Source organism: Athene cunicularia, assembly GCF_003259725.1.
Source record: "Athene cunicularia isolate RWA chromosome 1 unlocalized genomic scaffold, athCun1 chr1_part1, whole genome shotgun sequence".
In the NCBI taxonomy this organism is placed as follows: domain Eukaryota; kingdom Metazoa; phylum Chordata; class Aves; order Strigiformes; family Strigidae; genus Athene; species Athene cunicularia.
The window spans coordinates 92,610,726-92,636,942 of record NW_020799091.1 but is presented as its reverse complement, the minus strand read 5'-3'; the positions used below and the strand labels follow the sequence as shown (position 1 = coordinate 92,636,942).

General features: G+C 40.1%; 1 protein-coding gene across 2 annotated transcripts in view; it reads left to right on the top strand.

The window, feature by feature from the left end:
- FUNDC1 (FUN14 domain containing 1) overlaps positions 1-26,217 on the top strand; it is a 49,579-nt gene that overhangs the window by 12,007 nt on the left and 11,355 nt on the right. The window contains exon 1 of one of the 2 annotated variants that reach the window (XM_026856050.1): positions 13,562-13,628. The exons of the other annotated variant lie outside the window; for it this stretch is intronic. The gene's annotated coding sequence lies outside the window, so the exon portion shown is untranslated. Of the gene's footprint in view, positions 1-13,561; positions 13,629-26,217 lie in introns of those variants that run through there. 2 annotated transcript variants of the gene reach the window in all.

Genomic DNA, 26,217 nt, shown 5'->3' with positions numbered 1-26,217 from the left:
TCCAGACTGAATAACCCCAACTCAGACTGTCCTCACAGGGGAGGTGCTCCAGCCCCCTGATCATCTTTGTGGCCTCTTTTGGACCCACTCAAGCAGGTCCATGCCCTTCTTATGCTGGGGGTTCCAGAACTGGACACAGCCCCACTGCATAGCAGAGTAGAAGGGGAGAATCCCTTCCTTCAGCCTGCTGGCCACACTTCTCTTGATGCAGCCCAGGATACAGTTGGCTTTCTAGGCTGTGAGTGCACATTGCTGGCTTGTAGTTTTCCATCCACTGCTACTCCCAAGTCCTTCTCCACAGGGCTGCTCTCAATCCACTTATCACCCAGCCTGTATTTGTGCTTGGGATTGCCCCAACCCATGTGCAGGACTTTGCACTTGGCCTTGCTTAACTTCACGAGGTTCACACAGGCCCACCTCTCCAGCCTATCCAGGTCCCTCTGGATGGCCCATCCCTTCCCTCCAGCGTGTCAACCGCACCACACAGCTTGGTGTTGTCGTCAAATTTGCTAAGGGTGCACTCAGTCCCACTGTCTGTGTCTTCAACAAAGATGTTAAAACAGCACCAGTTCCAACACCAATCCCTGAGGAACACCTTTTGTCACTAATCTCCACTTGGACATTGAGTAGTTGACTTCAACTCTTTGAGTATGGCCATCCAGCCAATTCCTTATCCGCTGAGTTGTCCATCCATCAAATCCACATCTCCAGTTTAGAGACAAGGGTGTAATGTAGGAATATGTGGTGTAACTGCATCCTCCAATTTCAGCAAAGTTATCTTAATCTAAACTGTTGGGTGCTATAAATAGCTTCTTGCTGTGAAAGGTATGAGGTGATAGAGCATTCTGGATTTTGATATTAATTGCAAGGAACTGAGAAGCTCAAGATGAAAATTGGATTGGTATTTTGGACTTCCTAGTGAAGACATGGAATCTGAAAAGATTAGAATAGAATTACTTAAGTAATTAGGGGTTTTTATTTATTTATTTGTTAATTAATAGAATTAGTTGGAGAATTTAACAGTAAAATACTGGGTACTTGACAAGAATTATCAAAAGGGAGATGCAGATTCAAATACACCTATGCTTTAATGAGCCAAATAAAACTTGCAGGCAATCAGTGGATGCATGAGTGCTAAAATAATTAGATAAATCTAATTTTAAAAGTTGGACAATTTATTCAGAGATTGAATCAAATTAAGAGCATGTATGTATGTTCTACTAGCACGGAAATAGTATAGTGAATGAACAGAAAGGTAAGCGTAATGTTATCCGTAGAACATCTGAAAGAAGTGTAACAGAACAACACGTTTTAACCAAACAGCTCACAAAGCAGTCCTCTGATATATCAAAACTAATTAGGACAGAGTCCAACAATTACAAAAGATATTTAGTTGTAAAGAGATACCCAATAATGTTTTGTCTTATCTCTTAAGCAGATCATTAAAGGCTTCGTATTGTATTTGTTCATGACTTCTTTTCAGGAAAATCTATTACCCTTTCCTCAAGAGGAGATTGAGACCCACCAGAACAATTAATATGGCCTACTCCCAGCCACCCCATCTTCTGAGATACAGTTGGGGAATAATAATAGTCTGCATGAAAAGCTCTTGCGATAGCAGCCTGCTGTGATTGGTGACTTTCCTCATTTTCCTCATCATGCTACACAATGTAGGTTCAAAATTTTGATCCAATCAAATCTGTTGATTATGCACAGACAAACTTCTGTATCTATCGGGGAAGGCATCACAGCACAGAATTGAGCCATGAGCTTTGCCATAGCAGCACATTTGGGTACTGCTGGCATAGCATAATCTCAAATTTAAAAGGAAAAGGTAGGAAATATCTGTAACAGTCAATGTAGGGAGAAGAAGGTCTGGCACCATTTGAGAAGTTCCTCAAAGTCCTTCTGTCAACACCATCTTTTGTTTTCATATTATTTTGCATGTGATAGTGGCCTGATAGTCTGGGGCACAATCCTTAAACAAAACAACAGCAACTCTCTTTACAGTTTAACAAAGTCAGGATAGGATAGTCCTCAGGTATCTTTCTTTCCTGTACATATGAGAAATGGGGGGTGGGAGGGGGGAGGGAAATAGAGGTGTTAGCTAGCCTGTATCCCAAACTGATGCCTAAAGGTATCGTTTAATTTTACATATAGATATCAGTATTTTAAAAAATAACTTTTCAGCTTAGCCTATTCTTATGCTGTCAGCTGGCGCTTGCTCTTTTGTCCTTTCTTAACCTTTCTCCACAGCTTCCTAATGGAAATCTCTGTGCAGTTCTCATTCTTCACTCAGCCTGTGGATTTATCACTCAAGTTTATCACTCTTTTTGGGGGAAATGTGTGTTCTCCACAAGTATGGTTTTCTGGGCTTCCTCCTTGTCACACCGTAAAATTGATGCAAATCATGTCCTGCCATTTTTCTAAGCAGAGGGAGAAATTGTATAATCTCTTCACAACAGATGCTTCATTGCCACTTGACCTGTCTGCCGTCCACTGTTATTAAGTCCTATCTCTAGGTAATCTTACTTCATAATGAAAAGTGGTTTGGTCTAGAAAAAGGTAGATAATGTCTGTGTCTTTTTCGTGTGGGTTTTTGCCCTCCCTTTATTTCAATTTATTCTTCAATAATGAAGAAACTGAATACAATATTTAAAAATCAGTTCGTTTTCTCAAATCAAGCAAACTTCATCCAAGCTCAAAATCCTGACAGTCAGTTCTACCATTTGCAAGTACACACTGAAGAAAAATATTTTGACATCTAGGCTGTCAGATAATCTGTCAGTAACAGTTACATCATTCAGGGAGAGAAATTATAACTTCCAGAGTAATTTATTGGGAAAATAATACATTTACTGCAGTGAAATACCCGACTGGATGCTAGAAAAGTTCCTTTTTGCAGGGAAAGTAGTTGGCTCAGAACATGGGTTATTCTCTTGTGATAAAAACACAGAAAAAGAAATACTTGCCAGAAATCATCAACAGAGTACATACCTGCAAAGAGCAGTATGTTCACATATGTTTAGGAAGCATTAGGAACCTCACGCTGAAGGATGTAATGCATAGAGAAAAGGGCAGGAATGCTCAGGATCATACTCCTTACAAAAGAGGCTTGTGGGGCACAAAGGGTCATACCCCAAATGCTTTACTTGGAATAATTTTTAACAGCTAGAGAAGTTCTTAGCACTGTTTTGCTATGCCTGGAAAATCAGCGTTGTCTTTGGGCAGAGGTGTTTCCTGGCATGATGCAATGACTGCTCTTTAGAGCTTTCACAGCTGTTAGTTTTACATCTTCCAATTTTGCTTCACTGACATTTTTCATTTTTCTTTGTCTGTTGAAAAGTAGTCTTGTTTCTGCAGAGAAATGTCTGAACATTATGTGTAATGACAGTAGTAAGCATTGCCAAAGTGCTCAGAGGACTAAAGCCCAGGTTTTGTCAGCTTGCATAGTGCTGTTAGATGGTACCAGTCTGAGTCTACATAGTGTGTCTGCCTTTAATCTGGCATAATTCGTGTCTCATACCAATTTACACATAAAATTTAAGTAATAATGGTGGCTTATTGGAAAGTTTTTTTCATGCATTTTATCATGTAATTAACAATTAGTAAATTTGTTACACTAGTTACTGCTATTATTAGCAATGATAACAATAAAAGCTGTGATTTTGCAAGACTAAGCAAGACCAGGTCATACAGGGAGATTGGCAACTTTAAAGATTACTCAGCACTTAAAGAAAGGTGTTTGTAATATAGCCAATCTCAGCTTTCAAATTCTTAATTCTGCCCCATCTAACTAGTCAGCCAAGTCTCACTGGAACTTACCTTTTTCTTGGTCATTAATGTTACTAGCAGTGCTACATCAAACTGCTTCTTCAGGAGTATTTTTTTCAGTGCTTTTACTGATGCAGGAGTTGTTTTCCCTTTTCAGACAGGCTAAGCCATTAGATTCAGTTGATGAGATTTACTCCGAATGAAGTAAATGAGATTTACTTCATGTGTTCTGAGTGACCTGGTAGAAATTACAAAATAAAATGTGTAAGACATGAACTTAGACTGTTACACCTTACCACATCTACATCAACCTTCTTTTCTGTTGTCATTTTAGTGGAAAGACATCCTAACAAATTATTGTAGAACTTCCTTGTTTTATTATTTTAATTTATCTTCAGTGAAACTAAAAAATGAAAAGCTCTTGCCATCGTCATCTTTATTTATCCTTCTTATTTGTTCTTCTGTATTTCTTCTTTTTCTGAGGCAAAACAAGAGGGGGAAGGAGAAGGCTGAGGGTGAAAGGAGGAAAGGAAAGGGTAAAAAAAAAAAAGGCAAAACCAAGGACAAAATAAAAAAAGTTTTGATACTTTTTCATGGAAAATTTTAACTTGAAAAAATATCCTATTTAAAGGGTTTACCATTATTCCATATAGAATAACAATAGTTTTGTCTTTTTTTAAAAATTACCATTCCTAATGTAAATCAGCATATTCCACCAAGGTCAACTGAAGACAAGTTACACAAACTTTAGCCACTGCATCAGCCCATACTTAATATGTTTTAAAATACTTCATCCAAGTTGACTAGATGTGCATATGATATCGCAGTTACTGGGCTGAAAGGCTGTATGTAGCCTTTAGCCTTCCTCTCTGTCTCCTCACTGTTGTATTTCACTCAAAATCTTACTGCATCAGACTGAAGTTATCGGCCCTTTATGGTCAATAAAGCATCCAGCATATTTAAATATTATGTATAAATTATAATCATAAGAGATTTGAAGCTCATTTTAACTAAAAAAGTATGTATTTTCTGCAAAATCATAGCCAATTTTAAAAATAAGCAGTTTATGCTTTTTGAAATGTATTGTGGATGTCGTCATGATTTATGTGCAGTTGGTTTTTTTGGTATATATTAAAAAAACCAAAAAGTTTCTATCTCACATTTCATAAATCAGAGTTTTCTGTATACAAAGCACATGTAAGTAATTAGTATCTAAACAACATGCCAGTTGGCTTCTCCATGTGGCAGCGTGTAAACAAAAATATTTGTGGACTGTGCATTTGTGACACAATGACATGTAATGCAACGTACAAACACCAGTTATTTGGAAGTATCCCATTCCCCTACAATGAAAATAAAATGATGTCATGCTTGCATTGCATACTGTGGCTTGGTTCAGCAGGTGGAACTTTCCAAATTCAGGTGGTACTGCTGTTTTTTCCAAATAGGTGTACTGAGAGGTTAAATATTTTATTAGTGACCTATCTTTGCATCAGAATGATATGTCAAAACTGACATGGTGTTTTTTGCGTTATCTTTAAGCTATTTGGATTATTTTTTTTTCTCCATATTTTTGTGTTTCTATCAGACAAATTCTGGTTGTACTGAAATCAGCGGAACATTTTCCACTAACTTCAGAGGGATCAGGAATCAGCTGTCAGAGGACAGGGGAAGAATACTGCTGCCTGCTGAAGCTGATCTAAAACCCTGCTGTTGCCAAAAGGGAAAGTCACGTTCTTGCTTCTACCAGTGGCTGTATTTCTGGTTTCATCTCCGTGCAGCCTTGTGGCTATGCAGAAAGCAAGATCAGCTTGCTGATCTGCCTGAAGAGTATGACAGGAGAGAAAAAAGTGATTCATCTTGTGATAATTACTAGGGCAAACAGTGTCAACTATTGTTCACATAGTACAGATTCCAAGCTGTGAATCAACATCCATGAGATGTAAATGCAGTACGATAAGAACTGAGAACACAGAAAGGTCTACTGCTAAGGTATTTTATTTTGTGCAAACCAAAACAAACGGGCCAAGTGTTGTGGAAAAGATGTAAAGGTACATTATTACATTTTTCCAATATAAATGCATCCAGAAAAGGCTAAAGAAAATCATGTTTAAAGCATAAAAGGTTGAGCAGAATATAGGAAGAAAACTAGAATGAACTAAAAGTACTTGTTATCTGTCTGAATGGCTATTTAAATAAGCACTGTAGCACAGAAGCTTTCAAGCAGGATTGAGGATCATCAACAGGCCTAATGTATTAGTACATCATAAAGTACAATGCATGAAAATAACTTAAAAACCTCAAGCATTTTTATTACTTAGTCAGTGATGGAGATTCTTTTAACATTTTATCAATTTTTTGTTTGTTGTCAAGCCTGCAAATATATTAAACATTTAAAGGATCCTCTATAAAATTACTTCTTGTTCTTTTGCTACTACATCTAGTAGAATAGTCTTACATTTCTGTTGACAAGTCTTGTTATTTTTCGCATCCATTTTTGTGAAATCAATAAATACTAAATAACAAAAAAAAACAATTAATGAACTGTGCAAAAGGTAAATGGCTTCCTAGTGTGGCGACCAGGCAGAAGAAATCTTGAGTTTATTTACATAAATCAAAATAATCTTGCAAATATTTGAACCTTAGGTTGTTAATTTTCTTTCATAGGTTCCAAAATCTCACTTTCAGCCAAACATAAACTAATAATGGGTCTAACTGCCTATAGCATATTTAATTAAAACAGAGTCAGTTCTTTCTTCTATCTCAGCTAAGTGATAAAAACCAGACTTTGTAGGGTGAAGACGAGACTCAGGATTCTGATATCCCTGAAATGTCTTTATTTCAAGAATTTTAATAAATTCTTTATTGTTTTCTTCCTATTGTGCTAACAAAGTCTTTGGTGTTTTCTCTTTATAGTAGATGTCCGTGATCCCAAATTATATTTCTGTCTAAGGTTGGGGTTTGTTTGTAGTTCAAATGTTCTTTTGTTGTTTTTCTAACTTTCTGCTGTCTTTCTGTGGACTTTTTGTAGTCCAGACTTACTTAATTGAGAAATAGTTTTGCATACAATTTTGTATTCCCAGTTATGCATCCTTTGGCTAGTTAGTTTTGTAATTATTTCAAAAGAAAACAAACTTGAAAAGCTCAGTAAAGCTATCCACTTACGTGACTACCAAACAGGGAAACACAGGATTAGTCAATGAAGCAAATATGGCAAGTAAAATATAACTGGGACTTCAGTGGAATGTTTGACTGTGTCGTTCTGTTTTACACTGATTAGTAAAGGTTACCTGGAATGCAAGCACTCTCCTAAATCAAGGATGAGGATAAATGTCTTAGGCTGGAAGGAGCGCTGGGGTACATGAAGCACTGTTATGTCCTATTTGATATCTTGAAAAGTAATTTAGGAAAAAAAAAAGAAGGAAGCTGATTAAAATCAATTAGCATGAATTCTAACATGCAGACACTAGAGAGGAAAGCAATAGTGCAAATAGAGGACTGAAAACTTTTGGCCAAGTGCCACTTAGTCTTGTTAAGGCAGTGTGATCAAGAACATCGCTGTTCCAGAGGAAGGACAAACCTGGATGACAGAGATTCTGAATTAAACCTAGAAGCAGCATCAGACAAGTATATACAGCAAAAGAACAATGCAATTTTGAATAGCAAAGATAGGACATATGAGGCCAACATGCATTGCCTTCTTTTCACAATATTTTTGTGCTCATATTTGAAATGCTGGTTTTGGTTTCATCTCAATAGCAGAAAAATAACTAGGGTATTTACAAAAGAACAGAAAACTGACAGGGAGATTAGAAGTTATGATTTAAACAGCAAGATGTAAAAAAAAAAACCCACAGAGATGAAACTGTTACTAATTATCCTAATTAACAATCTCTTGAGGAGTGGAGTGGAGTTACTAAGCTCCCTAAGGTTTGGATCCCAAGATTTGACATTATGCATTTACAGTTTCAGAGACTGAAATTGTCAGCAAAAAGGGAATACTGACCATGGTTATTGTGCTTCGTCGTTATCCCATTCCCAAAATCTGGCAGATGCTTGTGTGTTCTTCTAAAATAGGTTTAAATATTCAGAATTGATATACAATTGGAAGTCCTACAGCAGGCTGACATATCACTTAGGGATATGGTGTAGTTGAGAATGATCAGTGTTAGGTTAATGGTTGGACTAGATGATCTTCAAAGTCTTTTCCAACCTAGATGATTATGTGATTCTGTGATCAAGAGGGGACTAGAGTGCAGCTCATTAAATAAAATGAAAAAAAAAAAATAGATTAAATTTAAAAAAATATTCGGGCTAATTATTAGCAAACAGTTACTGATATATGGCAGCATAAATCATTGCTTTGAACATTTAAAACTAGATAGGAAAATATATGGCAAAATCGGTGATTAATTCTATATTGGTTGGATGTATTAGAATGACTAATAAAATAAGGGTTTAATATCTAATAATAGATATCTGTACTGCATCCATCTGAAACTGCATATATATGCATGCAAGGGATACCAGAATTTGACCCTATAATTGATAAAATCCAATTACTTCAATTTGGCAAGACAATCCGAAAGTATTCTATGCTGCATAAGAATGAAGAGTATAAATAAGTAATGTGTTTATTTTTGAATAAATGGGAAAGAGTAAATTTTTCCATATTCCTAAATGCTCATAAATCACTGTGATTTACTGTGTCAGTCTTATTTTTCAGTTCTGCCATCTATTTCAGTTCAGTTTAAAGGCTGTACATATGGAGAGACTGACTACAAGATTTTCAATCTCTGGAAATCCAAATCTGCCAGAAAAAAATTTCTGTAGGCCAAGCTCACCCCTTTAGCTACAGGAAGAAGTAGTAGCACTTTTAATTAGACATTGTCCCAATGAAAATTGCATTCTGTTTATTAATTCAGGGTCTAGTGTCTATAGTTACACCTTTTTATAAAGATATATATTGAGGATTCACTGAAAGGAAAGCAAATAACAGGGGTAGATAGTAACATTTTATGTAGTTTTGATGCTGCGGAGGTGAGTAGCTTAGTTGGAGGTTACCCTGTTGTAAGAAGGGATTAAGAACAAAACAAGTAATTGGTTAGTATTTCTGCTGACCAGAGTGGTGGGAGTGAATAGGGAGAGGTCTAGAACAGAATTTCAGCTTTATAGTGTGTTTTCTATAAAAAGCTCCTTTTGATGTCTCTCAGTTTCATTCTGCTCATTTTTCATATCAAAGCTAAAACTTCCTTTCCCTGCAATCCCTCCATTTCACATCAGTTTGCAGCACAGTGAATTAACTCTTCCAAACCAGGAGTCGATAACGTTTTGCTTCAGGAGGTGCCTAATCACTGTGATGAATTGTCTTAAAAAAATCAGAGACCTTTACAGATGACATTTTCATTTGCAGTAAGTTGAAGATGGGTTTAGCAAGCAGCTGCTTTTCCACAACAGCCAGGATTAGTCATCTTATTCTTACATCAAGCATAAAGTAGTTATTTTATATGGGGAATTATGAAAGAGGCAAATAATTCTAGATTATTGATCTATTTGTCTGCTGGGAGGTTGTGAGTGAAAAATCTTTTGCTTTGTTGTTCTTAATTCAGATGCCATTAGTGTAGAGGTTACTCTAGGATCACTATGAAAGAAATTGATATAATGCCCACAGTGCTGCAAAAAATGTTTCTTTTCCAAATAAAAATAAATGGAAGTTAACAGAAAAAAAATGTGGTGCTTGGTAACTTAGAAACCACAATGTTTTACAGTAGCAAGATCAGTCAAAAGCTGCTATAAAACATGACTTAAGACCCTGTAGAATTGTACTTAATACTTTAAACATAAACAGCCTAACTACAGTGTAATCAGTAATTATTACCCCTGTCTTCTAAAGGATCTATTTGTTCTTGTTTTCTTTGACTATCATCATAAAAGACGGACTAGCTCAATTTTATGTATGGTATAAATATACTTTTTCTGATTTCACAATAATTGCCTGTGGTTGTTTAATTTGTCACTGTGATTGAGATCTTTCCTCATTTACACTTCCAAAGTCCTATTGACTTGATGTAACAGTAACGTATTGTGTAACTATGAAAATTAGTGCAGGATATGATGCAGTAAATAGATTTGCAATGAAAAGTGGAACATAATTTGCCCTTATTTATACCCAAGTAATCAAGACTGCTTTGTAGTAATTTCTACAATATGTTTTTCTATTTAGACATTTTCTGTTTTCTATTTAGAAAAACAACTATGTATCTTTTATAATAATGAATGAGAAACTGCAGAAATCTTCCAGCTCAGTGCAGGTGTTTACAGCTTTTTGCCTCTCTCCTGATTTACGTGCTGCCAGTTTGCATAATGGACGAGTCACCTTCCAGCATGCACCTTTCAGGGGAGCCCAGCTGAAGCCCTTGAATGCACCTGCCTCCCTGGATCACATCACGCCCCTATTACATCCTCTTTCTTGCTCCACTACTGTACTTTGCTGCCTGTTTTAATTTTTTTCACCTGAAGAGCAGAAACAATTTAGCTTTCTAATTTTACTGCCTTCTTAAAGAATTCATAATGTTTCTCTTTGTGGACGAGTAGTTCTAGATGCCAATTTGAAACCAGGCCAGAAGGTGTTTTGGCCCGATCGGAGAAGCTGGCCATAGGGTCCTGCACTTGATTTCCCAACCAGCTCTACGCGGCCGTGCTCACAGGCATCCACTGGGACAGGGCATTGTGCCTGACCCAAGCGGTCCTTCACCAGGGAGCCTTCCATGGGGGCACATGGAAAATTTCTTTAAATAAAGTTTCTTCGGTGTAAATGAGAAGCCCTTTGTTTTCAAAATCCCCCTTTATCGATGTGTATGTCTGTATTTAAAACCAGTAATGGGAAGGGAGGGACTGCTGAGTAATGGTTGCAGCTAGCCAGGAGAGCCTCTGCTGAGGGCAGGCCTGTGCCCTGGCGGGGCTGTGCAAATTGAAGAGCAAGGAGGGGAGTAGGACTGAATCCATAGTTCCCGTTGAAGGGGGAAGAGGTGCAGCAGGCTGCTAGACCCAGAAGGGAGGGCAAGTCACTAGATAATCCTTAGAGGCACCTCAAAAAGTGGGTCCTGAAATTTGTAGGTAAAAGAGAGGGCAGAGACAGTGCAGGTACAATGATTTGTGTTGGAGAAAAGGGCCAGACAAGACCTCACAGGCGAGTGTGTGGTTTGGGTGTCTTTCAGTGCTCTGGATATCTCAAATGGTCAAAGACAGAAGAGAGGACTTAAGAGCCATCTCAGGCTGATGGAGGTACATTCTAAGATCAAAAGTTCACACCCTTCAGTTTCGCCATGACAGACCTTTACATAGGTACAATGGACAACCTGTAGTCTATTCAAACTGTGCTCACTTCCACCACCTGCTTTGAGTAGTCCCCTGCATGGAAACTGCTTATGTGTTATACCTGCATCCACATGATCCCAGGTGTGAAACGATGACCCTTGTTTTCTCTCTGAAGTTCAATGATGCACTTCTGTTCCTTATTTCAATATTGCTATTGCTCGAGCAACTTCCATCACAGTCTAGCGCTAGATACAGATCTTAGCACTGCACAAGTATCTCAGTATGAGTTAAGAATTTAAAGAGATTTTACAAATTGCTATTCAAATTCTTTTGAAGTCAGCACAAATTAATAAGCAGAAGTGAAAAGGTGTCATACTATATGTTAAACTGTTTGTACAAGACTGCCCTTTAGTGACCACAGTTACTCAGAACAGACTGTGTCACTGCTATATGTGTAAGGTATCAAAAGGACCTTTTTGTGGACTTTATTGGAAAGAAATAAAAATTAGTATCTCATATTTTCCTAATTCTATGGAAGATGCCATTTATTTTGTAGACAGAAAGCAGCTGTTTGCAGCACTAGACATTAAACTAGAAACTCTATCTGTTAACTAAAAGTGTTTAAATAAGTTCACAATGTGAGTGCTAATGAATGAGTTGATTTTAATATGTATATCACATTCCACTGTAGAAACATCCTTATGTTTTGTCTACCCACAGTTTAATTTTATTCTCAGTTGATATTCCCAGTAGGCAAGGCTAAAAGTAAACTGGGCTATCCAGTACTATGGATCCAGATAGATAGATATGAAAAAGAAAGAGAACCCTGGGATAAATCTGAGCCAGCTGAGAGGAGAGACAGATGCCTGCACCCAAAGCAGCACTCCCTGGCTGGCGAGGATGAAGCACAGGATCACCAACCCCACCCCAAAAGAATGACAATGTGGTCAAGGTGGGTACTCGCTGGAAACAAGCACAGTGATTTTCAGGCTGAGAAAGGGAGATGTGGGAGAAAAAAAAAGAAGGAAGAAGAATGGGGAAGAATGTTTTTCATCAGATTTTCTGGCCTATTGGATTTGCCAGTCACAGAATCATCTAGGTTGGAAAAGACCTTGAAGATCATCCAGTCCAACCACTAACGTCACACTGACAGTTCCCAGCTACACCAGATCCCTCAGCGCTATGTCAACCCAACTCTTAAACACCTCCAGGGATGGGGACTCCACCACCTCCCTGGGCAGCCCATTCCAACGCCTAACAACCCATTCTGGAAAGAAATGCTTCCTGACATCTAGTCTAAACCTTCTCTGGCGCAACTTGAGGCCATTCCCTCTTGTCCTATCACTTATTACTTGGTTAAGAAGGCTCATCCCCAGCTCTCTGCAACCTCCTTTCAGGTAGCTGTAGAGGGCGATGAGGTCTCCCCTCAGCCTCCTCTTCTCCAGACTAAACACCCCCAGTTCCCTCAGCCGCTCCCCGTACGACCTGTGCTCCAGACCCTGCACCAGCTTCATTGCCGTTCTCTGCACACGCTCGAGTCATTCAATGTCCTTTTTGTAGTGAGGGGCCCAAAACTGAACACAGGAATCGAGGGGCGGCCTCACCAGTGCCGAGTACAGGGGTCAGATCCCTTCCCTGTCCCTGCTGGCCACGCTATTGCTGATACAATACATACCCTGCTCCTCACAGCCAAGCTAAAACGAGTACTTTCTGACCACAGCCTGTACTCTTATTAATTGTAAAGGTGACTGTTGGCTCATGGACTCTTCCCTCCTCTCCAACACATGCTATGCTGCAGTCCTCCTGCTTCTCAGCAGGGGAGGTCCCCAGTTCCTTGCTTCTTTATGCTCATTCCCAGCCTGGCTTTGTGTGGTGAGGCAGTGACATTGTTCATTGAGGGACAAATGTGAATTCTTTGATCTTAGTATCCTAACTTTGCATTTGCCAGGTAATTAAGAACTGATGCATGCACATGTTAAAATACAGCAATGTATTTGTAAGTGTAATTGAGCTGTGATTATCTCTTCACATTTTATTACAAACTAGTGAAAATCCATTGCAGGGCAATGAATGGATCCTGCTAGGATCAGGCCAGTATCTCCTCTGTTCTGCATAATCTGTAGCCACATGCAACTTTGCAAAGCATGGACAAACACTATCAGGACAATTTGGCAGTATTTTACATCTGTGTGGCACATGTGAAAGCAACAGTGCAAGCTGTAAGAACATTTAGCATCAGAATACTAGCAGACCTTTTAAGTCTTACGTACACTTCTGCCTTTGTGGAGGATAATGGCATTTCTTCTGTTCCCAAGAGAAACTTGTTTTTCTCTCATTCAAAACAGACACTACAGGGACAGAGGGATATCATCTTGCTAGTGGCACGAAGGCAGCATCTCAGATATGGATTACCTCAGAATTACCCTTCTTGACAAATAGGTTGTGAAACCACCGTTTAGTCTCTTGGTAGGTCCCAACCCTGCCTTTACCCAGGGAACCATGAGCAGCTGCTGCCTTCTCCCTACCACTGACTACAGGTACACATTTTCCTTTCCTTTTGTTACCCTGTGCATTTCAGGGTTTTTTAGTCCATCTGGTGCAAGGTATGTAACTGCACAGAGCAAGCAAGTTAGAGGACTTTATCTGCTCCTTGTTCGGTTAGCTCAGTTAAACACAGAAGCACCTGCCAGCTATTCCACCAGAGCCACAACCCATCTGCAAGTAGCTCTAGCTAAGAAGTTCTTCTGAAATACCCCTTCTGTGCTAAATATACTGATTCCCTGATGGCATCTTGCACCATTTGCTCCTGCCCCCAAATTCGTGCAACAGTAACATCCAGTTTTGCTCCTCTAACATTTGGGGAGGCAGGGAAAGGCACAAAGAGGAAAGAAAAATGTATTTTTAGTTCCTTTTATTGCGTTTCAGTATGATCGCTTTCTGGTTTCAAAGGAAATGTAACTGAAACCCAATGTGGTTTTTGAGTAAGGAAAATGTTAGATAAAAATTAACATTTTAAATCAGGGCAGTGATTTGTGAATTAAAATACTTTCTTCTTGTGGCTTTGCAGAATCACCTTCCCTTGAATAATTTTCAGGCCAAACCAATATTTGAGTTCTTGTTCTTCCCAAAGAAAACTAGTGGGTGGGTTTCCATCCAGGAGCTAAACCAGAGATTTGCCCTAGCATTTAGTCGCAATTCAGCTTTGGGGAGGCCACCATCCTGTCCATCCTGCTGGCCTGCACCAATAATGGGCACATGGTACCATGCAGCAGACGTAGGAATAGCATTATACCAAAGTTGCTACAATACCTGTTTTCCCTACTGATCATGCCAGAAATATAATCTGCAGCAAACACAACTTCATTTTCATGAAGGAGTGATCCACTGCTTCAGAATGACAACACTCAGCAGTGTCTCCAGTTGGCAGTTCTGGCTAGTACAACCCAAAAGGAAACATTGGGAATATTCAACAAGAAAATACTCTGCAACAAGATCAGAGTTGCTTTTCTTTTTTTTTAAAAAAGTCGCTTGTCTTTTTGCTATGACACAGCAAACTAAGGGAGGAAAAAAAGAGAAAAACTGCTTCTCAGCCCTCCCTTCAAACTCCACCTCTGCCTGTCCCTCTATCTGTAACCTAAAACCTCCATAGGGTAGGGGGAACGATGGCATTTGTTCCCTTAGGTTCAGGATGATTTTGAGGGACTCTATTATTCATTGGACTCTAGAAAAGGGAATTCTTCTCATCATAATTTCCAAAGCAGAAGAGTAATTTGGGTTGGTTTTGAATTGTGAGCCAGGGAAAATATATTGGAAGGCTGTGAAAATGTTGGTTGGCTGCAGCCCATGCATAGAGGCAGTGCTGGTCTGCCCTTGCTCATGGCCTGCTCACGCCACCATCTGAGGGGCCCGAAGAAATCCCAGAGACTTCAAATCTAAGACACAGGAATGGGGCTGTGTCTTTTCTTTATGTGTTTCCCTGCACTACACCCTTTTTTGGGGCAGAATGGCTTTCAGCGCCGATCCCCTCTGTGACCGGTTGGCAGCGTGGCAGTGCAAGCTGCAGCACTGGCGTGAGGAAGGGCCGGGAAGCTCCAGCACGGGATCAGTGACTGCTCCAGAAGCAGCAGGCACCATGTAGGCTGGCCTCCCTGCTGGAAGCACAGCCTTGCAAGGCTGGGTCCCAAGATCCCAGCCTCATCTCCCTGGGAGCATGGAGACCTGCGGCTTTGGCCCTCTGGAGACAGAGGTTTGCAGTTAGATGTTTTTTTTTAAGTCTATTGCACTTTACCATAATGAACCTGGATCAAAACCAATGCAAAGCTGGGAATACAACTTCCCACTCCTCAGCCAACAACCATGACAGAGTTCTTAATTCACACCGCCTTTCAAACCCCATGCTACGATCATATGACATCCCAAAAGTCAATGATCAGCAAAAGATATTTCTGCAGGCCAGGAAACATGGAGAAGGAATTCCCACAAAGGAATCCTTCAGAAAAAAATTACACATAATAATTTTCTTCATCTAAGGTATCTAGCTAACCCTGACCACTATGGATTTGGGTTTTCACTATTTAAATTATTTATGCTCTTAAACAGAGACCCCCACCTAACAAAGAGGTCTGGGACAAAATATCACCTGAAACCAAATCCCAGGCCGAGGCTTTGACCACCGGGCCAACTTCCTCTGTAATCTTTCTAGATTATGGAGAAAAATAAACAGTTCATTTCACCAATAATCTAATAATATACATTTAACATTATGTATTTTTTAATGTACACAGACAGACACAAGGTAGAAATGCATGTACATGTATTTCAGGTAATATTTATAATGGCATTTATATAATGCATTTAATGGCATTTATATAATATACGCATGATTTATATAACATTGAAACTACATATATGCACATTTTCAAAGTGCATTAGTATGACACTTAGCATGACATTTTGTCTCTCACTACAGAATTAATATGTTCTACTTTTTGCGCCCTTTTAATTTCTTATAGCAACCCACAAGAAAGCAGCTTCATCAATAACTTATTTTGGCTGACATGCACCCATAAATGTGTAGCATTTATTTGCCATATTGCTGCTCACAAAAATGTTGCCATGCTATTGCACTCCTTTGTTTAAAGTTCTCCTCTAAAAGGCTTTCTGCGAGGGCTGTGTAGGAGGCTTTGCAGCAGGGAGGTTTGAAATTGTTTTTCTGAAAATTATTCTGAAAAGTCTGTCCTTTTCAAGGTCTTGGCCAGCTGCACAGCTATGTTCCTCTTTTCATTTTCTTTACTTCTGCAGAACTGAATAATAGCCCCTATCTAATATTTTATATATAAAATAAATAGTTGAATCTCTACTGTATGCCTCCCTTTTTAGCAGCTCTTACTGAGCACTGAGACACTTACAGTGATTCTCCTTTTGACAGTATAGTATTCAGTCCCTTAGAGACCAGACCATTTAGGGGCCAATTTTACCACCATTACACTCATTGCACATGCCTTATATTGCATGTAGTCCCCCAGATACCAACAGGTCTCTTACATTTATGGAGTAAATTGATACCATCTATGCCAAAACCTAGTCTTCAGCAGTTTTCTCTTGCTCACCTGCAATGGCAAACAGCCTCACAAGATATTTCCAGGGAGACTGACCAGCCAGCATCAGTACAGCCACCAGTCCCTCAACAGAAAATTCCCTCCAGTTTTGACCACAGCCATGGAAAGGACAACCAAACCCCCCACCACCAGCAGTCTGCATGGGGTCTTACACTCAGCTCATGTCAGGAGAGAAAAAGTACTAGATGTTGACTTACAGCCAACCTTTTCCACCAAATGTTGTAAAGTAGGTGTTTCACCGGGTTGGCAGCCAGAATTTTGGTCCTACGCTTCCAACAGATAGGAGCCAAATGGCCCACAAGTGAAAATCTTGTCTGCTTCAAACTCTGGCGGCTCCTTTATTTGTGGAGGTCACAAGTATCCTACACGAAACTCAGCACCAATCTGGTTCCTGCACACCCCCCAGGGCGATTCAGCCATTTAAGCAGCGGCACTTTCCTCAGCCTGTTCACCCAGGAAACCTGCCTGCATTCAAAAGTCTTTGCAGGATCCATCCTTGGTTATGCTGTGGCACAATGCATTTCACATGAAGACAGGAGCAGCCTTAAAAGTTTTTGCATGCATTGACATATACATGAAAAAGTGGATACTTTCTGTTGATCCAGGCACTTGGACTATAAATCCATAGAGAACTTGAGTAAACAGAACTTTCTCAGTATGTTAAAAAGTTCAGGCTGTGGAAAGAAGACATTTCTGAGAAACAGATTTTAGTCTTTGAAATAATTAGACTGAGCTGAACAGATTTTTGGCATTATTTGTAAGCCAGTCATTGTTCAGCCTTTGTACTTGGAAGAGCAATTATGACTCCTTTGGAAACATCCTTAGTTGAACTCTTAAAATAATAAAAACACTCCTCCGTAAGACCACATCAACATATGGTTTTTGTAACGACAGCACAAACAAATCACCCACTCATCAAACACATTTAGGAAGAAGACAGGAACAAACAGAACAAACAAATTTTCTGAAGATTACTTACTGGTCCTGATCAATCAGAAAAAAAAAAAAATCTAAATTCATGAACTGTGTATAGGATATAGAATGCATATAAAATAGGCAAAATACAAATAAGCAAAAACAAATACCACCAAACACTGATAAAACTAAGTTTATAGATAATATGCTCTGAAGTTGTATTTCAAAAATATTGAGCTGCTGGTGCCCAGCTTTATGATCCACTCACTAGTTTACTTTTTAACTTTGGTGATATGTCATGAGTAAGCAAGAAAGAGATAAAGTACATCTACACTAGTGATCATTATCAGAACATCCTGCCTGGTTTCACCACCTTCCTGGTAACTCCAGGGTGAGGTCCCAGCTGAATGAAAGCTGGTGGGCGATGTGCATCTGTGTTGTAGTTCCCTCTGGTAAATGCTGCTATGTGGCGACTACGTGGGTGTTAACTATTTTGAGATTCACAGACCCCTGTCACCTTTCTGTGGCTCCAGTCAGCTTGGTGTAGCTCTGTGGTGCATAAGGATGAGTTAGTATCACTTCAGAGAAGCAGAGTTCCAAAGCACATCTATCTAGGCCAGTGGAGCTTAACACGAACACAGGAAATACCCTGGCAACATAAGCATCCATGCTTTCCAGGAGCCTTGTCTCGGGGCTGTCCTGAAAGCATCCATGTCTTTAGAAATGTGGAAGTTGGCTTAAAAGGACACAGAAAGGTTTTAAACTATAAGTCACACCTGATCTTAACCTCACACAATATATAGAAATGCACTTGCACACACACACACATACAGAAGGCCTATACCTTTTCACAGCTTCAGTTTTCTCACCACTATTGAGCACCTTTTAGGTACTACTCAGGTTTTTCCGAGTTTAGAAGGAATTCCTTTCTCCTTTGGATCACGACGTTCATCTCTCTGCTTACTGCATATGCTGGGGTCTGTGCCCAGCAGCTGCTTCTCCATAACCTCTTCCTCTTTTCAGGTGACATACAGATCAGTCCTCTTGCATGACCTGTGTCCGTGCAGCAGACATACGGCTTCCTGGGGCTGAGCACTGAGAAACAACTTGACTGCCAGCGGCGGCCAGTGCAGCTTCCACACAACTCCCTGCAAAATTTCAGCCACACTTTGGTGGACAAGGAAGAGGGAGCAAACAAACGGCACATTCAAAATGGGGTTTGCCACCTGACAAATACCCAGAAAGAGCCCGCAGTATGAAACAGATTTTAAAAAAGGAACATAAGCAGATTCCTCCAAGAAGCAGTCCTGCCTGCATGTAGCTCCGTTGGTTTGCTTGCCCTCTTCTGAGTATGTGTTTTGGGACTTTAAGAATAGACTAGAAAACTACATGCTAGTTTTTTGATTTCAGTTGGAAAGCGGACCAAGCAAATCTCCCACACTTTTCCTCCTCTGAGTAACTTCAGATGAGACTGAATGAGAACTCTCACTGTAGCCGATAGGACTGGGCGGGTGGTATCAGCACCAGGAAATATATGGCAACAAAAACTTCTGTAGAGACAGTGTCTTGCTCGTTGTCAATGCAGTGAGTTAACGACAGGAAGGGAAACTACGTTTGCTCTAATTCACACCCATGCCATTTTCAGACTCAGTTAGACTCGGGATTGCTGCTGCTACAGATGTTTAGCTCAGATTTATGTCGCAAATAGCTTCAGCAGATGGCACTGCCTCTGTCCTGCCATGTGCTGAAAGCTCTGCACAGTAGTGCTTCGTCTTCTTTAGGGGGGTGTAACTTTCACTGCAAAAATCATTGTCAAGTCCTTGGAGAGACCATAAGTGCTGAAGATGATCAGTGGTGATGAGTCATGGTGGGTGGAATATTTCCACAGAAACAAGTATTAATGAAAATCAGGGAGAAAAGGTGAACATTATCTGTCTTTGAACAGTTTTATCAGAGGCAATGGCCGCTTTTCTTTTTTGTCAAAATGCGTTACTATTTTATCAGAAATTGAGATTTGAGCATTTTAAAACTGGAAAAATTAACAGTGCTACTGGAAACAATGCTGTGATGTAGTCTATTATTATTGAACTTTGAAAGGTAACTAAATAACAGCCTAATCCTTCGGAGAATTTCTTAAGACTTAATCTTTGTTATAAAGAAATTATTATTTAAATTTTATTTGACACTGCTGTTGCGACGTTAGCAAGTCTTGGTGATGAAGTACCGTTACTCTGTACGAGTGCAATAAGGAACGCCTCTCTAACTTGTCAGTCTGTCACCCCCGCTGCCGGGGGCCTCAATCTTTGCAGGAAAATTACCCTCAAAAAACAAATCCAGTTCTCCTAATCTCAGGGCTGCTAAAGTAAACTAGTCCTTTGGCCAGAAAAATGTTATTTTGAGAAGGGGATACAACCACAGGAAACGGGGCAGTTGGCAACAGCCCTGTGCTCTGGGAGCCTTGTGTTTGACTGCATTGGCATGTTTTCAGTTATCTGGGGAAAATTTATTTGGTTTTATTTCAGCCAAAAATACGAAGTACAGAAGAAGCTTTTGGAGGGCTCTTCATAAACTTGAGGTGAGTTGAGAGCAGCCAGGTGTTTCAGTGAATACTACCTATGACTAGCAGAGAAGATTGAAGGTTTTTCCTTGCCAGCAGTGATGACTCACATGAAGTATCTTTTCTCTGTATACTGTCTACTGTTTACTCATAACAGTTCTGTATTGTTTTTCATTTCTTGCAAGAAGATGAAAAACATTATGACCACATTTTCCTTCAGTTTAGGATTTTTAACCTTTTCTTCAGAAATAGAAAAGTCTAAAATTCTTGGGGCTCTTTGCCACTCAGATAGCATTTCTGAAGGGTCCTCAACTTTTTCAGCGTGTATTGTTTCTGAATCTGCCCTGCCCAGTTATTATCCTATTACTGTTAGCTTTGTAAAAAGCTATGCAAAAAGAGTTTTATTTTTCTCTGAATGGTTTATGCACACTTACGCTACAGAAACTTAATAGGAACATCTGTGGAAGTGCTATGTATGACTTGATTCATCATCATAGTTTCTCTAAAATGTAATTCCTTACATTTCCCTTGCAAGACAGAGCACCAGAAGGTCATCTGTCAGTCCACTGGTTTGTCCGAGTGCTTGAGTGACAGGGGCAGGGAACTCCAGAATACCTACAAGATATAACAAGGGAATTGGATATTTGTATCTGAAGGACAACTTAAAAATAAATTATATCACTGTATTCATGATCATGGCTAAAAGCTGCTTAAATAATTTCTCTAAAAGGAATGCAATACTACTGTCAGTGTGCTTTTCTGAAATTTTATAATATGGATATACAGTAGACAAAAGATTACCTCCAGAAAGTTAATTTTTAATTTTTTTTTACTTACAACAAAACATATTAGGAACACAAACTTTGCAGAACCCTTAAAAAAAAGTCACTTCGCATATACAGGAAAAAAGTTTTTAGCAAGAATATGACAAGATCTGCATCTCATTGAGACCTGTATCACATTAAAGACAACCTTCCAGTGCCTTGCAAGACTTTCTGCTTTTTTAAGACTCTCAGTTCCCCTCCCCGCCCTTTATTTGCCTAGGTAATCACAAGAAGCCTCAGATTTAGCTCAACACTCCAGTCTTTATTAAGCATTTTGACTGTGCAAGATTAACCTTCATGAATCACAGTAGTCATCTCCTTCTGCAGTCTGCTCCCACCACTGAAGTATTAGCTACCTCCTGGAGAGATCCTAAAGCAATAATGAGCTCAACTGCAGCAGACGCGCGCTCTACCGCAAAACCTAGCTCCCCTCTCGCCACAATCTCAGCATTTGCCACATGCATGGCATACAGGCCATCCAAACACGCTGATGGGATTTATACAATAACATGAGGTCATGGTCAAAGCTCTGTGCTGCAGTCCAAGCCTAATAAGACATCAGAGGTGAGATCAAAAGATTAATGGCTAATCAGCTTGCATTATTAACAATGTCACAAATAAAACAAATAAGAAAGATCTATCTTCCCCCTTAAAGTTTTATTTTTATTTCTTCAGTTTTCCAGGTTCAGGTCACGGGAATGTATCCTGCCACAGCCTGGCCTGACACTAACCATCGGTTTTGTTTAGCAAGTAAAATGCAGGTGCTGCGGAATCCAGGGCATCTTGCTTGGGTGATGTCTTTGGCTCTTAGCTGTTTAAAAACCTCTCACAGCACACTAAACTTAAGGCCTTTCTTTTTGTACCTATTAGTTTAATCCTTGAGCAAGGGACAATTTAAACTCTTGCTAGTTGATCTAGACAACAAGCATCCTTTTCTTTGCCCTTTTCTCCTCTCCTAATACATGGATTGTGGTAGGAGTTTCTAACTGAAGTTTCATTAGGATAAACAAATTAAGATTTACAGCTGGACTTGATGATTTTAAAGGTCTTTTCCAATCTAATGATTCTATGATTCTAAGATGAAAGAGACTCATAGAAGTAGAGGACTACAGAATTGAAAAGCAGAATTTACATGATGATCACAAAACAGAAAAAAATCTCATAACTAAATAACATTTTTAAAAGATAAGAAAAGCCAGAGAGGAAGATTGAAGACAATCAGTACAAGCAAGCCATCAAAAGTCTCATATGGAGATGTCACAAGACAGAGGATATGTATTTCTTAGCATAGTAACTACAGGGAAGGTGATCTTCATTTTAACATCTTCCTAGTGCATCACAGGTCAGATTATGGGCCCTCTCTGCCAAGCAGGCATGAAAGAGCTGGGATAACTCCTGGTGCAAGCTTTTACTCCTGCTCCAAAACCAATGTGGTGGCTGTTACAGAAGGGTTGTAACCTCCAAGTGTCAGTCTGCAGCCTTCCCGCAACAGCCATTGCCCACAATCTCAATGGACTGCAAACCCAAATCCTTTTCTCTATCTGAGAAGACATTTCTCTGCCATTTGCTAGGCTATTGAGCTTTGAAGAACAGCATGTCTGCTCTGGTTTTTGAAAAGGAATCATCCACTCCTTTATTGCCAGGTTATTAAAACTGTATTTACTAACTTAAATCTGCAGATAGGCTGACTATGGCCTAGTGAAGATGGCCTGCAGTGTGTGTCATTTTTAGTTTTTATAATTAACCACGCAAGATGGTTAAAAATTCAAGTGTGTGTGTCCCAGCTTGCAAGTGCCGTCAGCAACACAAAGGAGCTGTTAGGATAGGAGTCACGCAGGCATTTGAAGTTTAGCTCTCCTCTGCTTTTTGGTTTTTGGGTTGCTTATTGTGGGGGTTTTTTTGTATTTGCAAGATAGTATGCCATGTGTGTTCTCTTGCAAGCCATGGTAGTGAACTTGCTTGTCACAGATATGTGGTCAGATGGTGGATGCACAGTCTGAACTTGTAGCCAGGACTTATAGAGCAAAGACAGCAATTTTTCTGTACAGTCCTTCTGATGCTACAGGGAAACTTTTTTGTTTCTAAAGAGCCTTCAAGGGTGAAGCCAAAACATGGCCTGACTTTAAATTGCCTACCTTTCCTTGAAAAGTTTGTCCTTATGGACAGCTTGAAGAAGCACTTATGTGCACTTAATTTGAATGGGTTTTGGGGATTTTATACATCATGATGGGGCTGGTCAAAGGCTCTCCAAGATATTCTGCATCTCTGGAGCCACTAGGTTTGCTGTCTGTGCACAGGTTGTGAAGTTTGCAGGAAGGAAGAGCAGTCGTGACGCTGACGGCATTTTCTGTGCTGGCATCAAATCAATCAGGCAGTGCCTGCAGACCCCGTGTAGCTGTAAGTCCCGATCAGCAGCCAGCCAGGAGCAGCTGAGGACCTGGCTGAAGGCTGAACTACCCACCGTGGCTGTGGGTGCCAGAGACCTACTGCACACTCCACAACTGGTACCCCCTTGGGAAATGCCTGTGTTAGGAAGTGGGTGCATCTTGATCCCAGGAGAGATACCAGAGTTGTGCAACCTGCTGAAAGGTCTTTCTCTGGCTCTTTCCCAAACTGCTTACTATCAGCTTGTCACACTGCCCTGACTCAGCAAGAGGGGTGCAAAAGGAGGCAGGGCTGCCTGCTGTATTTGTGTGATACACCCAGGTGTGATCCAAAGCAAGTGCAAGGACGGTCTTGCCAAAAATGCTGCAAAGATTTGTGGACTGGGCGATGTGTGAATGCACTTGACAAGATTTGTGGGTATCCTGAGAGTACAGCACAGTGGGGTTTGGTCAAGAGAAGGGTGCGTACATGGTTATTTGTACCAATGAGGAGTGTGAGCCCCAGGATCAGAGGGACCTCAAGACAGTGGCATTAGGTCTGGAGTAGTAGTTGTACTGATAATGGCATGTGAGATGCAGACACAGCCTAACAGATATGTCACAAGACAACGCTTAAACTTCAGACCAAATTCAGTACCATTTTGTCAATGCACACCTAAATATTTAAGATAAACTCCATTCAACAAGCACACCACCACTTCCTAGCTTCAGTCTCCAAGTTGACGCAAACAGAAATTGTACACAGAACATAATGCAGTTTCTAATATTAATGTTTTTAAAAGTATTGATTATATAAATCTCTCAGTTCTGAACAGAAATTAATATAATTGTTTGTACAGGCATGAGGGAAGTCATCTGAGAAGTGCTGCTGCATGATCATTTAAAAATACTGAAACCTAATACTGAGAATTTGAGCAACAGAAAGTGGAAAAAATATCTCGTCCATCGGGTTCATACAGTCCAAGCACAGCTTTCTAGTTGCCTCCCTTACCTTATTGGCATCTGACTTGGAAATCTTGCACAGGCTTAAGACTGTCTGTGTCAGGCATGGGATAAGAAATTTCAAAGCACTGACTGAGATGATATGAAACAAGGTGGCTATAATGACCATCCTGAAAATCCTTTCTATTATCTCTCTATAGCCTCGCCCACACAAGGAACAAGAGAAACAAAAGGTTGCAGGAGCTCCACAGGGATACACTCAGACAGAAGAGTAAACAGTAGTAAAAAATTATCACCAGGGATCTCTCTGAGAGATAGAAATAGAGCTGCTGAAAGCCAGCTGCACAAACTGCTGCAAGGTTTGCAACTGCATCGACAGTTGTGAAACAGAACGACCAACAGGTCTGTCTGTGCTAGTTGAAGCACCTGCCCTGTCCTCCTGGCCTGGAGATCATCTGCCACAGCAACCACCATCATGCATGCATACGCTCAGGTGTAAACCCGGACTGACAGCACTCAGGAAGACCCAGAATACCTTGATAAGGGGAACCTTTTCAAGAGATACCATGGCTGAGTTAGCTGGGTTGCCTTTTGTCCATCATGAAGAAAGCCAAGAAAGAAGCCATTTTTAGTTTTGTTAGTGTGCTTCCTTCCACTGTTAATTATAAGGTTTTTTTTTTTTTTTTTTACAAACTGCTAGTGTTAGAATGTAATTCATTTAGCCGTAAAAGTCAACAAGCTTTTCATTACAATTGGGAAACAACTACAAAAAAAGCTTAAAATTTTGTGCATGAAAAGTCTAAAGATGCTAGGTGTTTATCAAAACAAATTGTAAGAGACATATTTGTGTTCCATACAGAAATAGATTTTCTGAAACTCTTAAGGAAAACAGTATATTACTTAGTTCAGTCTGGCATGATATCACTTGCTTATCATAATGGCAAATGTTTGTAATAAAAATCAGTTAATACACAAACTACTATTTTATACACTAACTTCAAATTTTGTATGCTAACTTCAATCTCAGAGCTGATTTTAAAAGTACCTTCATGTAGAACATATGGGTTTGGGGTTTTTTTGCATGTCTGTTAAGGCTGGTGTAATTAAGGGGTTAATTAGAATCTTAAATGCTTAGTTTGCATGTTGCCAGATACATGTCTCTGTAAAAATAGCTTTACGACATGGGAAAAAGCGGGGGTTTTTTCATTATAGTTGCCCATCTTGTGTATTGGCAGCATGAGAGTCCAAATGAGAGCTGCTTAACATTTTTAAATAGTCCGTTTCCAATTTTCTTTTATTATTTATAATAATTGAACTCTTGCTTTCTTGACATTTATATTGCCACGTTCCTGAAGCTGTACTTACTGTGTCAGCTGTCTCTATGTTATGGCTATAAAGGTTGTATGGAGCTGCACACAATAAAAACAAACTAAAAGCAGTAAAAAAAAATTGCGTGGCTTTTAGCCCACCAAAACACCGCTCACAGCACCCACTCTTGCATCGAAGGAGGGAGTAAACTGGGGACCAGGCGATTCCACGTCATTTTTTCAGATGTTTCACGGCTCACACTGCCTTTGATTTTTGTTCTCTGAGGGGCCTTGCATTTTGTTTTCTTTTCTGGTTGTTAATTTTTATGGGACACTTAGCGCCCGTGTGCGCTACACTACAGCTGTGCGTGGCCCCGTCGCCCAGCCGCGACTGCCACCACCCCTTAACGGATGAGGTGTTCTGAGGCTTTGGGAGGACCGGGGTGTGCGAGTCTCCCCGTGTACGCAGAGGAACACCCCGCTGCCAACCCCCGCGCCACCCCCACCACCGCAGCGGCTCCGCGGGAGAGGCGCGCCTCGGGCCTGCTGCCTTCACCCTTCCAGCCCAGCGGGGACGGG